Here is a 21,999-nt window from a genome sequence, read left to right on the forward strand (position 1 = left end):
AATGATGCCTTAAAATCTGCCTTAAAATCTGACTTTACCATTAAAGAGGATTTTAAATTACAGTTTCTCGGACACCAAACACAACTTTTCTACCTGCTCCCAATTAAAGGTTAGCACTTATTAAATGTAATAAGATAACCCAGTGATATCCTGTAGAAGAGGTAGGCTTCACAATAGTAAAAAACAAGTTTATGATTTTTTCACTACCAGGACATGTAAAACGTGAGGTGTTGCATAGGTTCTCATTATGCTAATGAGGCTACTGGATTGGAAGTCAGGATCACATGGATTGTGGGTACTAAGTATGATTCCACACCACATTACGCCTGTAGGCCTAATCCAGGTTCTCCGGCTCACTGGCAAGCCTCATTTCTGGCCGAGATGATTGTGAAAACCAGGCGCATGACAAGAAAGACTCCTCAGGGAAATTGTGGTCAATCAGATCTCATCCCTTTCTCTCATTTATCGAAAGTCTCATGTAGGCAAAGACAACAGAGGCAGAATATAGCTCAATAAGGATTTATTGAAGTAACTTCATTTTAGATGAAAAGGCATGTATTGCAATTACTAGGATGATAAAACACAATACAATCGAGCAGGTGACTAATAGAGTAAAACACAAGAACAGTCCTACTATACTGTCACTAGGAGTGATATATATATTTCTCCTACCTACACTATAGGGGTCATTCTGACCCTGGCGGTAAATACCGCCAGGGCGGAGGTTGGCGGTAGCACCGCCAACAGGCTGGCGGTGCTCCGCCGGGCATTCTGACTGCGGCGGTACAGCCGCGGCCAGAAGCGGAAAGCCGGCGGTGTACCGCCGACTTTCCACTGCCCATGGGAATCCGCCATGGCGGTGCAGCTTGCTGCGCCGCCATGGGGATTCTGACACCCCATACCGCCATCCTGTTCCTGGCGGTTCGCCCGCCAGGAACAGGATGGCGGTATGGGGTGTCGAGGGGACCCTGGGGGCCAATGGCATGGGCACTGCAGGGGCCCCCGTAAGAGGGCCCCACAAAGATTTACACTGTCTGCTGTGCAGACAGTGAAAATCGCGACGGGTGCCACTGCACCCGTCGCACCCCTTCAACTCCGCCGGCTCAATTCTGAGCCGGCTTCCTTGTTGACGGGGCTTTCCCGCTGGGCCGGCCGGCGGTCTTCTGGCGGTCGCCCGCCGGCCCCGCGGGAAAGCCAGAATGACCGCTGTGGTCTTTTGACCGCGGAGCGGTCTTTCGGCGCCGACCGCCGCAGTCAGAATCACCCCCTATGTTTGAACACAGCACAATAAGCCTAATCTGTCCTTTGGTTTTCCCCCCTGGCGGTACATCATCCCTCATACCTGGAGGAAGAAGCCTGTTGTCTAGAGAGACACTGTCCCCATGTGGAACAGGGGTCTGGCCGTCTAAGTAAATAGCAGCAGTGAAGCGATCAGCAATCAGTATACAGTTGTGGTCATCTGGCTGAAATCTCCCTCTAACGTGTCTGGGACAAAGGGGTGTTTTATAATAAAACAGCTGACATTCTAAGAAATGGTCCCCATGTATGAGTGTATGTTTTCTGTGAATGTTGGAGACACAGCATACCATGTTTGTCCTCAACCCTATCTGACTGTAGTCTTGGAGAAAGCACAAAGTGACATAAATGTCCTACTAAGAACGTGATGCTTTCCTAGGCGAAAGTACAATGAGGTAAAGAAAAGGAAACAGCACCTCAGAAGTGGCAATTGCAAAAAAAATAAAGCAATGCTGAATAAAATGTAACCAAATTAAAGTGCACAGTGGCAGGCCTAGTTAGCCAAACAACGTGTCTAAAACATGGCTAAAATAGCTATATAACACCCTCCCCTTTCCCGGTCAAAGGTGGTTTAAAAGCTCAAGGTAAAAGAAATGTAATAAAACTCTTATGGTAAAAAAAACATATATGTCAATAGTGGCAAGTTAAGAGACACAGGGGCAGGAAAAGGACAATTTGAACAAGTGATGAAAAAACCCAAATTCAATAGTCAGTGTCACTTTGGAAATCGCCAATTACATCCGGGACAATTGAAGCCAGGAAACGTTCTACTTCACCAGGTGGTAAAATATCCAGATCATATCCAAGGAAAGCCACAGAGCACTCATGTTCCAAAGCCTGAGCTCCAGCTGAGGCAGCAGCATTCCGTGTAATGCCCACCATAGAGTTAAGAGTCATGGAATCCACAAAAGGCAACTCATAAACGGTTTCTCGTAGCCAACTCACCCTCAACACACATCTGATAATGATCCCTCATCGAGAACATCAAAAGAGCAGCGTTCAATCAAAGTAAGCACTGTGTAGAATGAGAGACTGTCAGTGCACATTCAAAGAGGCGCTAGAGGCATCGAGACATAGGCTGCACACAATCCAAAACAGGTTGGAATGACAAAGACCAGTCACACTCTAGTTGTTCCAGGAGTGGTGCTCTGAAATACTGCATCATGCATTCACGACACAGTTGTGCTGCAGGCAGTAGCGCTTTCAGTACTCCTTGCTCTGACGGGATAGCAATTGCACAGAAAACATAGCAACAGCAAAATGCCACCTATTATAGCCAAAGTAATCGGAAATATCCCAAAAATACTCGAAAATATTGAATGTATGGCTGATGGTATTAAACCAAAGGAGAAGGTGTGAACAAAACCAGAACCAATAGCCTTAAAAAAGTGGGCGATTTCAGTAGTACTGGACACATTAAATATTCATCCCATGAGTTAACCAAAGTTTCTTGGAAAATTTGTAGTTAGAATGGACTGAATCTCCGCTGATGACCTCGCAACCTGAAGCGCATAGGTCTTACGTGCAGATGTTACCACCACATGTTTTTGAAACAATAAAGTCTTTAATCTGCTGAGAAATCCTACACCAACAAAATCCAGAAGTAAAGAAAGCCAGAACACATATCATAGGTCCAACCTCCGTAATTAGCTCGTCCTGCGCCCACAACAACTGAGGCAACTATATACAATGGGCCATCGGCCAGTATAATGTTAATTTTAAGCCACAGGGCAACATCCAAGGCCCAGCTTGACTCCTGATAGCCCAGTCACTACACTGTGCAGGGGCATCATGTTGTCAATAAGGAGGCACCTCAGGGGGCGGTGGGGTGGGGGTGGTGATAGTGGTTTCTTTTGTGTGGGGTCCTTGGGCTTGGGTTTGGGAGGGGGCTGGTCTTTACCCTTCCATTTAGGGGGCAGAGGAGTGGGCTTGGGGCGGGGGGTGGGAGTGCCACTCTTGTGCTCCCTAGTGGCAGGTGAAGTCTTAGGGGGAGGAACAGGAGTCAAATGGGAAGTGGAGATACCGGGCTGGGGGGAGGGATCTTCCTCTTACGGGTAGGGCAGGGGAAGGAAGAGATCAAGGCAAGAAAGGAAAAGCTTCTTAGGACCAAGGGGTCAGGTTGTGGGAGGAGGATTGGGAGTGGAGGTAGAGGCAGTGGTTGTAGGAGGAGTAGGTGTGCTGGACTTGGGTGCAGGTGCATGGACAGTGTGCGTGTGTGAGGTGGATGAATGTTGGGTGTCTGAATGGGAGCGTTTATGTGTAATTGGAGGGGGGCAGACAGGGTGGGAGAGGACAAACAGGACATGTAAGTGTTTTTTGCATATTTTCAGCGCCTTGCCTCCTTGCGCTTCTGCCCCCGTTGTGCCCCTCTGACTGCTGTACCCCGATTGTATTTTGTGCCATTAGTGTATTTTTGTGACTGTTTTTCAAATTGTGCCCAACTTTTTTGTGCCTTGTTTTTCTTGTTTTCGCCCCTTGGGCGCTCCCCCTTGCCGATCTCACCTTGCCGCTGCCTCCCTGCGGCCCCGCCCCCCTTGCGACCCCATTCGCCGCTCCCTCCCACCTCCCGCCTCCCAGCTGCTCCTCCCTCCCCCCTCCCTTCTTAATGGCTGGCGCTGCGCGTCGCGAGTGAGCGACCTCTGACCTGCCTTAGGTCTAGAGCTCGCCCCCCCACGTCCGCAGCACTAACCTGCTGTCTCCTGCTTCTGACCCCCACCCACGCTGCTGCTAGCGTGTTCGAGGCCCTCCTCCACCCGCAGGCATCCTCCTGCGCCTCATCCCTGGTGTCTAGTGGGCTCTAGTAAGCTTCACTTGACCTGTGTGCCTCTTTCCGCTGTCCTGTAAGTGTTTTTTGTATATTTTCAGTGCCTTGCCTCCTTGCGCTTCTGCCCCCGTTGTGCCCCTCTGACTGCTGTACCCTGATTGTATTTTGTGCCATTAGTGTATTTTTGTGACTGTTTTTTAAATTGTGCCCAACTTTTTTGTGCCTTGTTTTTCTTGTTTTCGCCCCTTGGGCGCTCCCCCTTGCCGATCTCACCTTGCCACTGCCTCCCTGCGGCCCGCCCCCCCTTGCGACCCCATTCGCCGCTCCCTCCCGCCTCCCGCCTCCCAGCTGCTCCTCCCTCCCCCCTCCCTTCTTAATGGCTGACGCTGCGCGTCGCGAGAGAGCGACCTCTGACCTGCCTTAGGTCTAGAGCTCGCCCCCCACGTCCGCAGCACCAACCTGCTGTCTCCTGCCTCTGACCCCCGCCCACGCTGCTGCTAGCGTGTTCGAGGCCCTCCTCCACCCGCAGGCATCCTCCTGCGCCTCATCCCTGCTGTCTAGTGGGCTCTAGTAAGCTTCACTTGACCCGTGTGCCGCTTTCCGCCGTCCTGTAAGTGTTTTTTGTATATTTTCAGTGCCTTGCCTCCTTGCGCTTCTGCCCCCGTTGTGCCCCTCTGACTGCTGTACCCCGATTGTATTTTGTGCCATTAGTGTATCTTTGTGACTGTTTTTCAAATTGTGCCGGACTTTTTTGTGCCTTGTTTTTCTTGTTTTCGCCCCTTGGGCGCTCCCCCTTGCCGATCTCACCTTGCCGCTGCCTCCCTGCGACCCCGCCCCCCTTGCGACCCCATTCGCCGCTCCCTCCCGCCTCCCAGCTGCTCCTCCTTCCCCCCTCCCTTCTTAATGGCTGGCGCTGCGCGTCCGCGCAGCCGGCGCACCAGAGGCAAGCTTGTCTGCGCCCGTCCGCGCCTGGACCGCGCCCAGCGCCACCCCCCCTGGTCCTCACGCCCCCCGCACCCCCTGCCTCCGATACTCGGCCAGCGAACTACTCGCCCTCAACCCTGGCCCCTCCACAGAGTGCTTTCAGGCAACCCCGAAGCACACCAAAGGACCTTTTTCCTGCCGCACCTGCAACTTCTCCTGCAACAGAACAACGAAGCCAGCAACAACCAACACAAACCACCTACACTGCATCCTCCTCAACACACGCTCCGCACGAAAACACGCCATCGAGCTCTGGGACCTGCTCGACACCACCGCCCCAGACGTGGCCTTCCTGACCGAAACCTGGTGGAATGACTCCTCGGCCCCTGACATCGCCATCGCCATCCCTGACGGATACAAGATCACCAGAAGAGATCGCACCAACGGAATCGGCGGAGGAATAGCCATCGCCCACAAATCTACCCTCAAGATCCACACCCTCAAGACAGCTGAACACCTCCACTTCCAGATTCACACGGACCCCAACACTACCCTCAGAGGAACCCTCATATACCGCCCTCCAGGACCAAGAGCTCCCTTCAGCGACACCGTCTCCGACCTCGCAAGCACCCACGCCCTCGCCTCTCCAGACTACATCCTCCTGGGAGATCTAAATTTCCACCTGGAGAACAACAATGACGCCAACTCCGCATCACTGACCACCAACCTCTCCAACCTCGGACTCCGTCAATTGGTCAACACTCCCACCCACATCGCCGGACACACCCTTGACCCACTCTTCACTTCAAGCAACCACATCTCATTCAGCCACACCTCTGAACTCCACTGGACCGACCATCACTGCGTACATTTCACCTTCAAGAAAAACACCGAACACCACCGCACCCCTCTACCGCCTCACCGCCGCTGGGGAAAAGTCACCAAAGATCAACTAGCCAGCATCCTCTTCAAAAACCCACCACCCGACCCCACCGACCCGGACTCCGCCGCCATCAACCTCCATCAATGGATCCTCAACTGCGCCAACATCCTAGCTCCACTCAAGAGACCCACCGCCAACCAAGAAAAGAAAAAAACAGCCTGGTTCACAGACGAACTGACCACCTCCAAACGCACCTGCCAGAAACTCAAGAAAAAATTGATCCTCGAGCGCACACCCGACAACCTTGCTACCCTCAAGGAAGCCAACCGCGAACACCATCAACTGATCCGACTCGCCAAGCGATCCCACTTCACAGAACGCCTCAACAACAACGCTCACGACTGCAAAGAACTCTTCTGCATAGTGAAGGAACTTTCCAACCCCAACTCCAATGTCAACAACGTCCCTCCTTCCCAGGAACTCTGCGACGATCTCTCCACCTTCTTCTACCAGAAAATCACAGCCATCCACGACAGCTTCAACACCTCACCTCCACCAGACCCCACCCCCAACAACTCCTCCCATGCCTACCGCATCACCTCCTGGACTCAAGTAGACGACGCCGAAACCCGAAAGACCATGAACTCCATTCACTCAGGATCTCCCGCTGACCCCTGCCCACATCACGTATTCAACAAAGCCGACGCCACCATCAACCCCAAACTCCGCAAGATCATCAACCTCTCCTTCAACACCGCCACCTTCCCGGACAGCTGGAAGCACGCAGAAATCCAACCCCTCCTCAAGCAACCTAAGGCTGACCTCAACGATCTCAAAAACTTCCGACCGATCTCCCTCCTCCCTTTCCCAGCGAAAGTCATTGAGAAGATCGTCAACGCACAGCTCGCCCACTTCCTAGAAGACAACTCCATCCTAGACCCCTCTCAATCTGGTTTCAGACGAAACCACAGCACTGAGACCGCACTCCTCGCCGTCACAGATGACATCAGACAACAAATGGACAACGGCGAAACCTCAGCCCTGATCCTCTTAGACCTATCAGCCGCTTTCGATACAGTCTGCCACCGCACCCTACTAACCCGTCTCCACGAAGCCGGCATCCAAGACAAAGCCCTCAACTGGATCTCTTCCTTTCTCTCCGGCAGAACCCAGAGAGTCCGACTTTCACCCTTCCGCTCCGAAGCCACCAACCTCATCTGTGGCGTCCCCCAAGGCTCCTCACTTAGCCCAACGTTGTTCAACGTCTACATGGCCCCCCTTGCACAACTGGCCCGCCAACACAACCTCAGCATCATCTCCTACGCCGACGACACCCAGCTCGTCCTCTCCCTGACCAAAGATCCTCTCACCGCCAAAACCAACCTCCACGAGGGACTGAAATCCATCGCCGAGTGGATGAGCAACAGCCGCCTGAAACTTAACTCCGACAAGACGGAAGTCCTCATAATCGGGCGCACCCCCTCGGCCTGGAACGACTCTTGGTGGCCCACCACCCTCGGCCCCCCACCCACCCCAGCCAGCCACGCACGAAACCTCGGCTTCATCCTCGACTCCGCTCTCACCATGTCCAAACAGGTCAACGCTGTCTCCTCTTCCTGTTTTAACACCCTCCGCATGCACCGCAGGATCTTCAAGTGGATTCCAACAGGAACCAGAAAGACGGTGACCCAAGCCCTCGTCAGTAGCAGACTCGACTACGGCAACGCACTCTACACAGGAATCCCAACAAAAGACATCAAACGACTCCAACGCATCCAGAACGCATCCGCCCGCCTGATTCTCGACATACCCCGCCGGTGTCACATCTCCCCCCACCTGAAGGACCTCCACTGGCTCCCCGTGGACAAGAGGATCACCTTTAAACTCCTCACCCACGCACACAAGGCACTACACAACACCGGACCCACCTACCTGACCTCCAGACTGAACTTCTACGTTCTCTCACGCCAACTACGCTCTGCCAACCTTGCCCTCGCCACCGTCCCCCGAATCCAGCGCAAGACCTCTGGCGGCAGATCCTTCTCCTACCTCGCCGCCAAGACCTGGAACTCTCTCCCCACCTCACTACGCCAGACCCAGGACCTCCTCACCTTCAGGAGACTCCTCAAGACATGGCTCTTCGAACGATAGCAGCAGCACCCCCCACCCCGCACCCCCCCAGCTCCTCGAAACCCTAACGGGTACATAGCACGCTTTATAAATCTATTGATTGATTGATTGATTGATTGATGTATGTTGTTGTGGGGTCTGCAAGTGAGGTGGGTGTGCTGCATGAGGTTGTGATGGTGGTGATTACGCATGTGGTGTGTGGGGTGCAAGTCTGCGTATCTGCTGTTGTGGTGACTGTGGGCAAGTCTGTACAGGTGGCAGGATCTGGGACTGATGATGCAGTGCATGAAGGTGTGAGTGTTGATGTGACTGTGAGGGAGGAGGAGGGGAAGACAGTGGAGTTGAAGTATGTGCATGTGTGTGTTGACTGTGTGTGTGCTTATGGACTGAAGTGTGGTTCCTGTGTTTGTCTGTGCAAGTCCTGTCCTTTGATTTGGTGGCATGCATGTCAGATTGTGTGCGTGGGATGGGTTGGGCGAGAGGGCTTTTGGACTGGGAACAGGTATTTGGAGGGGGTACGAAAAAAACAGGGACACTGGATGCCTTCAAAGAGGAGGCCAGAGCCTGAAACAATCTCTGTGGGGCAGCCAAGCCACCATGAATGCCCTTGAGGAAGGCATTGCATTGCTGCATTTGGGATGCCAGCCCCTGGGGGCAGCAGGGCTGAGGTGGGCAGGGACTGAGGTGCCTGGGACAAAGGAGATGCCCACCTTCCTGGGTGAGCAGGCACAGGCAACTGGGTGGGGGGCTACTGGGAGGGAGGTGCTAGTATAGGGGTGGCAGATGATGGCGAGCTGGGGTGGTCCCACAGGGGTCAGCCACCACCAGGGAGCTTCCATCGGAGGATGAATCTGAGTATGGAGTCCTGGCTCCTGTCTCCCCTGTGGTGTTCCCGTTGCCCTCGAACCCACTGGTCCCCTCTGCATCTGTGCTCTTCGCCTCCTGAGTCTCGTGGGCTTGAGCTCCCCCTGCTCCTTTGCCAGATGATGCTAAGGCACACAAGGACAGGATGAGAAAAGGAGAGAGGGTGAAGGAGAAAGAAAGGGAGCACAGGGTCAATCACAGTAAGAACAGCGCATATGGCATACACATCACAATCACTCACTGGGACTAACACTGTACAGTATGGACCAGAATTACAAACCACTACCTGGGTACAACAGCAGTAAAGGAACCAAACACTATCATCTGCACACCTACTGGGACTCACTAAGCCCTGTCTCACAAGGTATGCTAGCTACTTACCAATACCAAATATACGTACCACCCTACATAGCTAAGCAGGACCACAATGGATAAGCAAAAGCGGCATATTGGGGCACCCACTGACTAGAACCTTGCACCCAAACCCCATGCCAGGCTTCATAAAATGGATACCACACACTCTGTACTCACCCCCCTTGTCCTTTGTGGCCATTCATCTCAGGATTGGCCAGAGCCAGAATATGGGCCATTAGGGGGGTCAGGCTCTGACGGGCACCCCTACCTCATTGGGACGCCGTCCACAGCTGGGCCTTGCGGTCTTCCAGGTCCAGCGTCTCAGGTCCTACCACCGTTTCCCAGAGTGGGTGCTCTGCTGGCTGTGGACCCCCAGGGTCTGCTCGTCCTTGGTGATGGTATGCCACAACCCTTTTTTTTTATGGGCGCTGACCTGCAGAGGAGACGCGGACAGAAGGACACCATGAACTCAACAATTGATCCTGTCACACAGAAGGCATATATTCTGCATAAGACCCACATGAAGCACACACATGACCCCTACCTCTGCATACACATTGAATGCTACCAAACAACCCCCCAATGACACACAACCAGCACACACATACAAGTACATGCCGCCATGTCGCATTCAACCTACCCATGATGTACTCACCTGCTGATCCGGAGGCCCATACAACTGCCCATACAGGGCCCCATCCACAAGCTTCTCCAGCTCCTCCGATGTGAAGGCTGGAACCCTTTTCCCTGTAGCATGGGCCATCGCAGGTTCCAGACATAGGTCACAGCAGCACACGCAGTGTTGATGTTGATCTGGAGAGAGTCAGGAATCAAGTGAAGAGGTACAGAGAAAATGGCAGTCACATCCGCGGCGGTGAACACCGTCACCTCTGACGTTGATCATCATTGGTTCCTGTACTCCAGAGAGCTCCATGTTAGCCAATGAGGAGCTGCATGGTCGTGCAGACCGCCTTCTGCCATAACGTCAAACGCCGGCGGAGTGAGGTCACTTCCACCTATCCCTGCATACAGGACAGGTGGTTGCCATTTCCTAATGCTAGTACTCATGTGGAACCAATATATGTGTGTCAATGGTGTAGATTCCTATAAAATTCCAGTCTCCTAAATACATACATGCACTGTGTACTGTGATGTTGTGTGTCCCTACTTCCTGTAGTCACACAGATTTTTATTTTGGCTCACTTAGATACCAACCACTGTGGAGGATGAAGAGGCAAGCACCCGTGTACAGACCCCTTATGGACTTGGCTACCCTGGAGGACTGGCACATCATACTCACTTATCGTCTGGACGGGGCCACAATCACAGAGCTGTGTGCACAATTGGAGCCTAATCTTATTCCTGCGATCCGTTGCACTACAGCAATTCCCCCTGTTGTGCAGGTACTCTCAGCACTCCATTTCCTGGCAAGTGGTTCTTTCCAGGTGACTGTGGGCTTGGCTGCAGGAATGTCACAGCCAATGTTCTCAATTGTGCTTGGAAGGGTTTTGGCAGCCTTGCTCAAACACATGAGCAGCAACATCTTATTACTCCAGAGTGAAGATTTGCCCAATGTGAAGGCTGGATTCTACGCCATGGGACACATACCACATGTGATTGGGGCAGTTGACGGCACCCATATTGCCTTGGTTCCTCCAGGGACAAATGAGCAGGTCTACAGGAATAGAAAGAGTTACCACTCTCTAGATGCCCTGCTGATCAATACATCTCCCACATCACTGCCAAGTTTCCTGGATCTGTGCATGATGCCTATGTATTGAGGAATAGCAGTGCACCATAGGTGATGGCACAACTACAGAGGCACAGAGTGTGGCACATAAGTGAACTTGAGTCTTCACACAGTGTATGTCAGTGTATGCCTATTTGAGTTGTACACCATGCCATTGTACATGGGTAATGTGTGTCCCTCACTTCTTCCAGGTGATTCCAGCTACCTAAACTTGTCCTAGCTGTTGACCCCTCTTAGGTATCCAAGAACAGGGTCAGAAAAGCGGTACAACGAAGAACATGGCCGTACCAGGCGGGATGTAGAATGCACATTTGGTCTACTGAAAGCCAGGTTCAGGTGTCTCCGTTTAACAGGTGGATCTCAATGCTATGCCCCTAGATGGTCTGCCAGATTGTGGTGCTCTGCTGCATGCTGCACAATTTGGCCCTCAGATGTCATGTGCCCTACCTGCAGGAGGAGGCGGGTCACAATGCACCTGTGGCAGCAGTAGACACAAAGGACAGTGAGGAGGTGGAAGAGGAGGAGGATGCGGACAGCAGTACTTCCAATGACACTCATGTAAGACTGTTGATCTGTTCATATCTGTTCATATCTCTATTTTAGTTAGGTGCTGTGTACCAGCTGTGTTGGGCCAATCACTACCTTTGTATTACAATTGACTGTCATTTATGCCTTCCCTTTTTGCAGATGTTGGTGTGGTGGCAACTGTGTACTGATGTGATGACTACAGACTGCTGAGACGTGTTGGATGGATTCACACATTACAGGACATTTACACAGGATAATGCAGTTCAATACATTGCACATTTCTGTCTGATAAAGCACTATTACTCCAGTTGTGTTCAAGGGTGTTTATTGAAGTGACAATAATGAAGGGATGGTGCAATAGAGTGGAGTGATGGTTGAGGAAAAGTTCAGAGTAGTGGCACAGTTTGTTTGTAGCACAGGTCCAGTGTCCATGGGGCCATAGGAAGAGGAACAATGGCAGTACAAAGTGAACAAGGTGACACAGTGGCACACAAGGGGGACATTCTGGAGAGGCTCATTTCCTGGCAGCGGTCTTGGTCTTGGTAACAGGCTCTGGTGTCTGTCTGGGTTGCAGGGAACGTTTGTGGGGTGGTTCACCTTCTGCAGGGGGAAGGGTGCTGGTGGCCTGTGGGTCTTGTGGCAGGTCCTCCTGTCCTCTAGCTGCAGCAGATGAAGATGGCTGTTGAGTGGACTGGCTAGTGGAAGTGGGCCGCTGGTGTGCTCTGCTCTCCCCCATGGTGTTGGCCATGTCACCCAGCACCCCTACAATGGAGACCATGTTGGCATTTAGGCCCTGTAACTGCTGCATGACCTCCTTGTGGTGTACCCCCTGCAGCCTCTGGTTCTCCTGCATTATGGTGATCACCTGGCCCATCCTGTCTTGTGATTTTTGGTATGCCCCCAGGACATGTGTGAGTGCCTCTTGGGCAGTGGGTTCCCTGGGCCTGACCTTTCCCTGGTGCACTGCTGACCTCCCACTGTCCCTGGCCCCCTGTGCCTCTGTCCACAGAATGGTGTGCCCACAACCACTTACACCAGTACCTTTATCGTCTTGCCTGTGTGGTGTCGACTTGGGTCCCTGTACAGGGGGGCACACTATTGATCGACGTGCCCTGGGGACAGGAATCTGGGGACGTTGAGTGGCTGCTGTGGTGTTGGAGTCGGAGGGGGGTGGGCCTGTGGTGGACTGTCTGTGGGATGTGGAAGCTGACTGACCAGTTGTCCCAGATGGGTTAGGGAGTTCATCCAGCTCGCGACATCCAGAGTTGCTGTCATCACAGAGTGCATTTTCCAGTGGAGGACTGGGTTGCTGTGGCTCTTGCTCGCCGCTGACATTGGCTAGGGCCCTGTGGGGATGTAATTGTTTTGTCAAGGTCATTGTCACATATTGTGCATTTCTGGCTTTCCCTATGGGTTTGGTGTTGTCCTCCCACCTTTGGTAGTGTATGGTGGTGGATTGAGGGACTGGTAGTTCTACATGCTGCCTATGCATTGCTGGTGGGTGTGCATGCAGAGCTGGGAGGGATGTGCTTGCAGTGTGTAGGGCATGCTGGGGTACACATTTAGGTGTGGTCATTGGGGAGGTGCACTGTGGGATGGAGTGGGGCATAGGGGGTCGAGTGGGGGGTGACATGCCATGCAGGTATTGGTGGAGGTATGTTAGTAATGGTGACTTACCAGTGTCGAGCCCTCCAGGGACTCCAGTGAGGCCCTCAGGATGCAGGATTGCGTTGACTTGTTACTCCCATGCTGTCAACTGTGGTGGAGGAGGTGGGGGTCCACCACCAGTCCTCATGATGGTGACCTGGGTCCTTGATGCAATGGAATGCACCTTCCTCCGTAGGTCACCACCTCTTTTGGATGTTGTCCCTTGTGCGTGGATATTGTCCCACGGAGTTCACCCTGTCCTTGATCCTCCGCCATAGCTCCATTTTCCTGGCAATAGAGATATGCTGAACCTGTGCACCGAACAGCTGTGGCTCCACCCTGATGATTTCCGGCACAATCACTGCAACTCCTCATCAGTGAAATGGGGTACTTTTGTGAGGACATGCCTGTTGTGTGTGTTGTGCAGAGGGTGATCAGTGTTGTGGTGGGGTGTGTGGTGTGTGATGAGTGATGGATGAATAGGTAGATGTGGTGTGTGTGTGCAGTTCTCTATGGGATTCCTGGCAAGGTGTTGCAGTCTTCTTGTGTTTGCAAAGGATTGTGAGTTATGTGGGGATGTGTTTTATAGTGCTGTTGGTGGGTGTGAGTGTGTGTGTATATGTGTCAGGTGTGGGGTTTTTGTTCTGGCCAATGTTGCCTTGTAGTGGGTTTGGGTGCCCAATTCCGCCATGGCGGTGTGTACTGCCAATGGCTGACCGACATTGAATGTTGCTGTGGTGATTCGTGGATCATAATTTGGAGGACGATGTTTTGCTGGCATAGTGGTGAGGGTGGTGGGTCCTACAGTTCTTTGCCTTCGTTGGATCTGGCGGACTTGTGGTTGTGGCTGGGTTCTGGCGGTTTTGTGTTTGTGTGTCATAATCTGGTGGGTGGATTACCGCTTCCGTGGAAGTCTGATGGCAGACATCAGCATAGCGGTCTTCAGAATATACCGCCACTGTCATAATGACCACCTAAATGTCACTATACCCGAATGTTCCGAGGACACATAGTGAGGGTCCGGCCTATTCATTCTAAAACCCCCCGAGGAGTTAACAAAATGCGTATGGCACCCATTAGTGTTTACAGGCCACAATAACCACCTGCCAGAACGTGAAAATGCTGAGTAAAATGTTCCATTCGGGAACCATTAATTGAGCTGATCTTCAGACCCATTTAAATATTTAAATACTTTTGCCATTTGTAAACCTTTGAAGGGGCGGGGATACTGGGCACATTCTATTCTTTAATGTTTGCTAAGCCTAAACAGCTAGTTTGTTGTACTGTTACAGTTAAAAATATCCTTTGAACAGGAATCATGCATGCTCTAAATAAAGCTTCTTTTCCTCTTAGTTGCCACATTTTTGTTCCCCACACACTTTTTAAGTCAATTGACTTCAACCAGTAATCATAGCCTTCTATAGCCAATCGGGAGACAAGGGAATCAGAATAAATCAATTTTGTATCTGTCAATAAACATTGTTGACATTCCATTTCTGGCAGTTTAAAATAATATGACAACATTTTAAACATTATACGCAGAAAAATATGCACATTTTTCAGTATATGTTTTAGAACTGCCTACTGGTGGAGGCGGACAGTGTTCCCGTTCTGGATATTTAAAAATAGTCTTTGGGGTACTTGTTCTGTGAATGAAATAATGTCAATAATAATTATAACAGAACATATTGCCATAATTTCCTTTAAACTGGTACACATCTTCATTTTCAAATACTGTATTAAAATTTAGATCAGACATCATAGCATCAACAGTTTTCACATCCCAATCATCAGAAACCACTCCAGGTGTGATTACCTCAGTCATATGTGCAGATAAAGACTTGAAAATCTTTAATAACAGTTTGAGCGTCAGTCAGCCGAGCGTTGTGGCCAAACCCACAGAAATCTGGAGCATGAGTCAACAGCAACTAGAGTGTATTTGTATGCACTATCTAGGGTCAGGGGACCACAATTGTCCAAGTACACACATTGTAAAGGTTTGTTGGAAATTAAGAGGGGTGTCTGCAGTGAGCGTTCCACGGTGGACCCTTTTATTTGCTGGCAGATGTCACAACACAGGACATACTGCTTGGTCTGTTTGTAGAGACCTGGCCACCAATAGCGTGATTGTAATATTGAAATTGTAGCCGCCACACTACCATGAGCAGAAGCAACTCTCTCATGCACTGCTTTTATTAATTCAGGTCTTAGGTCTTTGTTGGGAATTACTCAAACTCCCACACCTCGTATTGTTACTTGTGCAGCAAACATGCCTACCATCCAGTAGGAATATTTAGCAGGATATGCTTTAGGTAAAGGCCCTCGGTCGAAGCTTTCACAGCTGTCAGTGTTTCATCATCCACTTTCATCTTAGAATGAGTTACTGCAGCAACAGAAGCTAGAGCTACTGCTGATTTAGCTGCTTCATCAGCCAGAGTGTTGCCTTCAACGTGTATTCCAACACACTGATGTCCTAGTGTATGCACAACATGGACATTAGGTAGAATTTCTTTTAGCTCCGCTACTTTCCCCCACAGTAGTCTGTGTTTAACGGTTTTGCCTTCTCAATCTCTGAACCCATTTGGTGCCAGTAATGCAGATATTCATTGAAGGACTGGACACAATAGTACTAATCACAGACAATCAACGCCATCTGTTCAGGATCCGTATGTTCCAGTGCCATCTCCAGAGCCTTGAGCTCTGCAAGTTGTGCAGTGCAATCTAGAGTCTGCGTGTAAGTATTTTGTGGCTGGAACTTGCCATCCTGCATATAACCACTTACAACTGCGCAAGCAGCGGAGTATTGATGTTTGTTTCCTATTGCTGGTTGGGCTGAATCATCAGTGTACCAGATTCTACAATATTGTTCAATAGGCAATGTATTTGCTGGAACTGGGTATTCAGGTTCATATTGTAAGAAGTCTTTGGTCTGTAATTTGGAGTCAAAAACATAATCAACATGAGTGGCTGTCAAAGACATTGGCCATTGGATCCAATGTGGATGTAATGCTTTAGCGTTTGGAACGCTCGCTTTATTAACAGCCTCAAGAGATGGAATCAGGGATACAACAATAATACACTTCCCCTGGGCAAGAGGTCTCTCATTAAGGACCGCAATCTGGACAGCAGTGAGAATTTTCTCAATGGGAGCAAAGCGTTGTTCAGCTGTCGAGTATAAGTGTGATTTGTTTGCAATTGGGACAGTCTCACCCTCATTGAATGTCACACAGGAGAAACCAATGGCACCAGAAATTACTCTGATGACCAAATGTTTTTTACTGTCCCTTGTATGTAAGTGTTTTGCTTCAAGCATGTCTTTTTGCAAAGCTTTTAGAATGTGTGTCTGTTCGACTGTCCAGAATTTGCTGGTTAAATCAGAACTAATTAAGTCATACAATGGTTTAATGCGTTGTGCATAATCTGGAATATAGGTTCAGGCAAAATTTAAGAAGCCCAACACTGACTGGAGATTTTTTATTGTGTTTGGAGGTTGTAGTTGTGTGCATTTTTCTAAAAGTTGGGGTGCCAGGCTCTTGCCTTCATCCAACAGTTCATATCCCAGAAATAGGACACTAAGGAAGGCTATTTTTGTTTTTTTTAATTTGAATTTGTGGCCGATTTCAGCGAATCCTACAACAATGCGTGCTACCCATCTTAAATGTTGCATGAGGTCATCGTCTGTAAGATAAATATCATCAACATATGACAGCGCCTCAGGGTCAATGTTGTGTAGAATAGATGTTACACGAGCTGAGAACTGTCCTGGGCTGTTTTTATACCCCTGGGGGAGTCTGAAAGAATTTTTTCTGAGAGCAAAAGCTAGTCCCTACTTTCAGGCGCTATGTTTTGGCAGGAAAAACCCATTGGATATATCCAGGGTCGTCTTGTATTTTTTGTGCATAATATTGTTTATAAGTGCTGTGCTGTGTGCATTTTGTATGGCAAACGTTTTTGTGTGACTGTTTAAAATTTCTATAGTCTAAGACTATTCTATATAAGTGGTCGGGTTTAGCAACTGGAAATAATGGATTATTCATAGATGAGTCTGAGGATTCAATGACACCCTGGTAGTCCAACAGGTTGAGGATTTCCCTCACAGGTGCTTTTGCATCATATTTTGTTGGGTATTGAGGTTGAGGTTGAGGGTTGGTATTTTATTGGTTTTACGTGGTAAGGGGAATCTTTGTCCCACCCTACATGATTGCAATATAACGCAGGTGCTTGCGCCATTGCCCAATCAATGGCGTGCATTTCAATGAGCTTTCTGGGAACAAGAGGTGAGAAGGATTTTTCAATCACATCCTCTCCATTAGGGAGATTGCAGATGAATTCTGGCGGACAATCTTTTCCAGCAGGCAAAATATTATAGATAGAAATGACGCGGTCTGAAAAGATCGCGTTTATCCTAGATTCAATATCTCCTTCTAACTGAATAGTTACTCTGTACACCCTATCAGGTGTGGAGACACTCATACCCGCAGTCTCAACTTGTAAGAAGTCATCAGTTGCTTTCACCTCCAGATGCTCTTGAAGATCCTGGCGAACTATTGTGACCTCTGCTGCAATGTCTAGTAATGCCAGTGCCCACTTCCTGTTTTTCAGTAAAGCCTTCTTCTTGAGTTGCATGTTGGATTGTAACTGCTGCCACTTTTTTCTTTTTAAATTGGGGTTTTTGTTGGGGACGTTTCTCTTCTTTTTTAACTGAAACATCAGACGACCGTTGTGAGTCTTTTCTCGGTTTCACATACTTAGTTCTCTGCTCAGACTGCCCACCTCTCTCACTGAGTTTTTCCAGTGAGTTTTTAAACAAACGGGATTGGCGTGTATCAGTGTACTGATATCTGTCAGGTGTTTTTACATAATCCCTATTTCTAAGGTTATACCAGTTCTGTGGGGTCTCCGCGTGCGGAGATTCTCCCCTTTCTTTTTTAGGTGTTTGTTGTTTTTCATCCCACAATTTTTTGGAACCTTCAGGCGCTTGCTTGGTAGTATCATTATTTGATCTGCCTTGAAATTGTGGTTTAATTGGTCTGGCCCCCAGACTATCTCAACCAATTCTAGAATAGGTCTCTGTGATAATCTTTGGTAGCTCACATTCTTGATCCTGCACAGGAACGTCCCAGAGCCTCCTGGGCACTGCTAGTGCAACTGCTTCCCCTTTAAGGTTACTTAATATGATTGAAGATACTGTGGCAAAATTGCCCATTAATTGCATCCCAAAATCAAGGGCCGGGGCAGCCCCATATTCATCTTCAATTTGTTTTAACTCCTCCGGCAGATTGGCAAGTGTTTGTGTACTGTGTCCGGTAGTATAGAGCGTGGCAAATGCTGTGCCCCCTGTATTGCAATTATCAACTGTGGGAACCATCCTGAATGGCAAGCACATAGTGAGAATTCTATGTTTAGCCTGAGGCCCCATATGTGGAAAACTGCTTCCAACGCATTTTTTTTTTAGCTATCCAAAACGGAATTTCCTTCTGCTTGGTGGGTACCTTACCCATGATCGAATGTACAGTCACAGAGTTAATGCCTGGTTTAACTGCATGTTGTTGCTCTGGGGCAGCACGTGCTGGGTTGGTATTTAATGTTTGCATAAAGAACTGTACTAACAGTCTGTATATTGCCGTGAGTCTATATATAGGCGGCAAACCTCAACTACCTCTAAGGTTGCTGCATCCTGGTGTGGTGTATATGTGGCCAATAAAGGCCAGGTCGGACCATCGTTGCTCAGAGGACCTAACCTAACATGTTATATTGTATATAGGTATGGCGCCATCAAGACAGTTGTTATGGTCTTGATAAGAGAAAGGTATTTCTAAATATGCATAAGCTCTGTATTGTGCAGGTATGTTTGCAGGTGTGTAGTGGTGAAATGTATTTGCGTTCCCATCTACTGCTGAAAAGTGACTCAAGAGTAAAAAAGTTCTGTTCTTTAGGTTCGATGAGCCTCAACAACAAATGTGACTGGACCCCCAGGGCCGTTAGGCCATTTTCCAATAAATGTGCAGTATGGGGACGTTGCATATTCACTGCAATTACTACCCGTTGTGGGTTTGCCATTTTAATGGTAGATGTATGTTCAGAGATAAGAGCACCAAGTGGGAAATGGGATTGGTTCTTTTAAGGTTCAAGCTTGAAGAACCTACAACTCAAGATAGGTACTACCTATTTAGCGGAGGAGGAAGTCATCAATACCACAGATGTCTCCGTATATAGTATCAAGGTGTTTTTTGCCTTATATGAGACAGAGATACTCAGGAGGTTACGAATATTAGTGCCTGATCAAATGTTGGTGGTGCCATGTCACGTAGGTTCTCATTATGCTAATGAGTCTACTGGATTTGGGCGACAAGATAACATGGATTGTGGGTACTAAGTATGATTCCACACCACATGACGCCTGTTGGCTTAATCTGGCTAACTAGCAGCGTCTCATCTCTGGGCAAGATGATTGTGGCAACCGGGCACATGACAAGAAAGACTCCTCAGGGAAATCGTGGTCGATCAGATCTCATCCCTTTCTCTCAGTTACGAAAAGTCTCATATAGGCAAAGACAACAGAGGCAGAATCTAGTTCAATTAGGATTTATTGAAGTAACTGCATCTTAGATTTAAAGGCTTGTATTACAATAACTAGGATGATAAAACACAATAAAAGCAAGCAGGTGACTAACAGAGTAAAACACAAGAACAGTCCTACCATACTGTCACTAGGAGTGATATATATATTTCTCCTACCTACACTATGTTTGAGCACAGCGTAATAAGCCTAATCTACCCCTCGGGCTTCCTCCCTGGGGCTACATCATCCCTCATACCTGGAGGAAGAATCTTGTAGTCTAGAGAGACACCGTCCTCATGTGGATCAGGGGTCTGGCCGTCTAAGCAAATAGCTGCAGCGAAGTGATCAGCAATCAGCAGACAGTGATGATCATCTGGCTGGAATCTCACTCTAACGTGCCTGGGACAAAGGGGTGTCTTATAATACAACAGCTGACATTCTAAGAAATGGTCCTCAGGTATGAGTGTATATTTTCTGTGAATTTCGGAGAAACACAAAATACCATGTTAGTCAGCAACCCTATCTGACTGTAGCCTTGGAGAAAGCACAAAGTGAAATAAATGTCCTACTAAGAACGTGATGCTTTCCTGGGCGAAAGTACCATGAGATAAAGAAAATAAAATAGCACCGCAAATGTGGCTATTGCTAGAAAAAAAAAGCAATACTGAATAAAATGTAACCGAATTATAGTGCACAGCGGCAGGCCTAGTTAGCTGAACAACGTGTCTAAGACATGGCTAAAATAGCTATACAACAAAGGCACATGCCGACCTTTAATCACAATTTACTCTGCCCTATTGGCTTTCTATGGACTACCTTAGGGGTGACTGTTATGTAATAAAAAGAGAGGTTTAGGCTTACAGAGGGGACTATTTTGCCATGTCAAGCTGACAGTTTAAAACTGTCGAAAGGCTTTACTGACATGCATGAGGCATGTTTTAAGAGGGTACTTTAGTGGGTGGTACTATGAATGCAGAAGGCTCACTAGTAGCATTTAGTTCATTAGCCCTGGGTATAAGGTGTACAGCTTTATCAGGGACTTATAAGTAAATTAAAATGTGCCAATTAGGTGTAAGTCAATTTTATCATGTTTTAGGGAGTGAGAACATGCAGTAGTAGCAGTGGCAAAGTCCACCCAGGGTCTTTGGACCAACAAAAACAAATTCAGAAAAACTGGAGGGGAGAAGGCAACCTGTTTTAACAAAGAACACCCTAAAGGTTACAGCTCTAACATGTGCCCTCCACAGCTGAAAGTGTGGCAAACTACCCAAACAGAAGGGATTTCTCATCAAGGAGGACCTGATGTAGTTCTTGGTGGATGGGTCACTCCATCACAATAGTGATGGATATCCCGTCCTCTGAAATATAAACCCCATAGGAAATACTGAGATTTATATTTCGGTGGATGGGAAATCCATCACCGTTGTCATGGAGTAACCTGCTCACCAAGAACTAAATCAGGCCCTAACTCAGAATAACCTGGACAGACCATCAGCGATGGAGTAATCTGACCGAGGACGGCTTTCCACTGGAAAGTGCATCTCCCGTACAGAGATTGTCCACCTCACCTCTCATTTGCATGAGCCACCTGAGGGGCCTGTAGCCTCTCTGAACTCAGAAGTGAGCCCCAAGCAAGTATGGTCTCAGCTTCTTCAGTGCCCAGACCACAGCAAAGGCTTCCCTCTCAATAGCATTTAACCTCTGTTCCCTGGGAAGTAACCTCCTAGAAGTGAATGCTACAGTTTGGTTTAGGCCCTCCTCATTTAACCGTGATAAGACATTTCTTATGCCATGCTCTGAAGCATCAGTCTGCACTATGAATTCTTGGGAGAAGTCAAGGACTTTGAGTACAGGTCTGTTTGAGGGTGTCAAGGGCTTTCTGGAAGGCCTCTGTCTAGATCATATTCTTGGACTGCTTCCTAGATGTCAGCTCAGTCAAGGGGTCATCTATTGGGCCATAACCCTAAACAACCTCCTGTAGTATCCAGTGAGGTCCAGGAAGGCCCTCAGATCTGTTTGGGTTTGGGTGGGGTCCCAGGCCAGGATAGTCCCTACCTTGGCCTGGAGAAGCTACACCTTGTACATCACAGAGCCCTGCCTTATCTAGCGCTTGCTAGCCTTGATAGTCGGGCCTGTCTGTTGCAGAGAGCCTGCAATACTTCCTGGAGGTGGGGCAGGAGGTCCTCCCAGCTGTTACTGTAGACAGCTATGTCATCCAAGTAAGCAGCGCTGAAGGACTTGATCCCAAGAAGGGATTCTGTTTACCAACCTCTTGCAGGTGATAGGGGCATTCCTGA

This window comes from Pleurodeles waltl, chromosome 5, assembly GCF_031143425.1.
Source record: "Pleurodeles waltl isolate 20211129_DDA chromosome 5, aPleWal1.hap1.20221129, whole genome shotgun sequence".
Taxonomy (NCBI): domain Eukaryota; kingdom Metazoa; phylum Chordata; class Amphibia; order Caudata; family Salamandridae; genus Pleurodeles; species Pleurodeles waltl.